The 2,500-nt window shown below is 42.4% G+C and overlaps 1 pseudogene across 1 annotated transcript in view; it reads left to right on the top strand.

The window, feature by feature from the left end:
* Positions 1-2,500, top strand: part of LOC147468112 (protein obstructor-E-like) — a 15,451-nt pseudogene that overhangs the window by 10,538 nt on the left and 2,413 nt on the right. Inside the window, exons 2-4 of the transcript XR_015192547.1 lie at positions 570-776; positions 1,052-1,252; positions 1,812-2,010. The product of XR_015192547.1 is annotated as a protein obstructor-E-like (transcript). The remainder of the gene's footprint in view (positions 1-569; positions 777-1,051; positions 1,253-1,811; positions 2,011-2,500) is intronic.

Here is a 2,500-nt window from a genome sequence, read left to right as displayed (position 1 = left end):
TCTCCTCTATTCTGCATTGTCTTCTCTGTTATCAGTCCGCAGGATCTGTTATTGTCAGATCATTAGTTGTTTTAGATTTTCTTGTTCATCAGCTTGTTTAGATGATGATCTCTCTTTCTTTTTTTTACCGTCATATCTCTTTCCCTTTTCTTTCGCTCTTTTTCTCTCTTTTCCTCTCTCTCTCTCTCTTTCTCTCTCTCTCTTTCTCCCCCTCTCTTTCTCATATATAATCCTAAATAATTTTGATGTCTCGTATCTTTCTCCCTCCCTCCGTCTCCCCTCTTTCTGTCCACCCACCGAATGACCCCTAACTTCTCACTCTCTCCCTTTCTCTCTTTCAACCTCCTTTCCTCATCCCACCAAACCACCCTCAACTTCTCTCTCTCTCTCTCTCTCTCTCTCTCTCTCTCTCTCTCTCTCTCTCTCTCTCTCTCTCTCTCTCTCTCTCTCTCTCTCTCTCTCTCTCTCTCTCTCTCTCTTTTCTCTCTCTCTCTTTCTCTCTCTCTTCTCTCTCTCTCTCTCTCTCTCTCTCTCACTCTCTCTCTCACTCTCTCCTTCTCTCTCCGCAGCCTCGGCACAGCAGCTGGTGAGCGACTGCCCAGCCCCCGACGGGTACTTCGCCGATTCCGTGCAGTGCGACAAGTACTACGACTGCCAAGACAATGTCCTCACGGAGAAGCTCTGTCCCGACGGCATGTCTTTCAATGACCTGAACCCGAGGGTCGAGAAGTGCGACTTCAACTTCCAGGTCGATTGCACCGGAAGACCTGAACTCCGTGAGTGACAGTGATTTTGCTGATGATGAAGATAGGGATGATGGTGATGATAATGATATAAAGGATAATGATAATGATAGTAACGATTATAATGATAACAAAATTAATTTTAATGATAATGAATAATGATATTTATTATAATAAAAGTAGTAACAATGATAATGTTCATGATGAATAGTGATAATGATAATAATAACCACTCCTAATAACGATAACAACAATATAATTCTTACCACCAAACGCAAGCCATAACGCTACCCCCCTCCCCCCCCCAGAGCCCGCCCAGCCCACCGAGGTGTGCCCCCGCCAGAACGGCTACTTCCCCCACCCGGACCCAACGGTGTGCAACAAATTCTACTACTGCGCGGCCGGTGCGGGGTCCCTCATCACGTGTCCTGACGGGCTCGTGTTCTCTCTCAAGACCGGAAATTGCGTGTGGCCTGATGCGGCGGGGAGGACCGGCTGCGCGTCCACGAGTGAGTGATTGCGCTTGCTTGTTGATTTGGGTGATTGTGGTTGTGGTTACGCCCGCTTGGTTGGATTGATGGTTGGGTTATTGTGATGTTTTTGTTTTTGATTTTCGGTATATTGTTTTTTTTTTTTTTTTAAAGGGTTGCATTGCGCTTGTTTTCACTTTGATTGCACTGTGTATAATGATTAGCATGGTTATATTACGGGATATATTAATAGGTTATATTATGATTATGGTTATCATGATTCTAATACGAATAAGATTTCGTTTAGTTGTGATCATCACAATGTTTGTGTTAATGCTATTTCTTTATTTGCTATCGGCAATAATCTAGTATTTCACTGTTTGTGTTCACAGAGAAACAATCTAGTGTTCCTTTGTCAATTTAGATCATTTATTGAAAAAAAACGTTCGTAATTAATACTGCAAGGGCTATCTTAAGCCTTCACCTGTTGCCACAAAGCCCACAAATGCTCGAGTAAAACGGCGCTCCTCAAACCCGAATCCAAGTTTCCATCCCTATCTAACCGCCCTCCTTCCATCCCATCCATCCATCCATCCAGACCTGCTGAACTTCACATGTCCTACCTCGGGCTTCGACATCCAGAGGGACGCCCACCCGCGCTTCGCCGACCCCGATGACTGCCAGTACTTCTACGTGTGCATCAACGGCAAGGACCCCCGCAGGAACGGCTGTGCCTTCGGACAGGTCTTCAACTCCGTGAGCAAGGCTTGCGACGCCCCCCAGGAAGTCCCTGAGTGGTGAGTCCTGATGGCAGCGCCCTCTGGTGCCGAGGCTCTTGTTGTCGTTGCTGTTGTTGTTATTGTTGTTGTTGTTATTGTTAGTATCGTTATTGTTGTTGTTGTCGTGGTTGTTTATTGAAATAGTGATGATAATAACGATAGATGTGATAATAATAGTAATAATGATCATATTGATCACTATCATGATAACTCTAGTAATCGTTATTACGATGATAATGTTAATGATCATGATTGTAATGGTGATGATGATAATGGTAATGGCAGTAATAAGGATAATAACAATATTGATAATGATAATGATAGTGATAATGCTACTACTAATTATCATCATCATGATAATGATATTGATTATGATAATAATCATAATGATTAGAATAATGATAATAATAATAATGCTGATAATAATGGTAAAAATGATGATGTTAAAAACACTACTGACGATCATTGGTAATATTTTCCTGATTATCATTTTCATCACTATTTTTTT

The sequence above is a fragment of the Penaeus japonicus genome, unplaced genomic scaffold, assembly GCF_977035675.1.
Source record: "Penaeus japonicus unplaced genomic scaffold, GWHDUDI00000001_assembly GWHDUDI00000030, whole genome shotgun sequence".
NCBI classification, from domain to species: Eukaryota; Metazoa; Arthropoda; class Malacostraca; order Decapoda; family Penaeidae; genus Penaeus; species Penaeus japonicus.
Note: the sequence above shows the minus strand (reverse complement) of the source record. Positions and strands in the feature narration are given on the sequence as shown.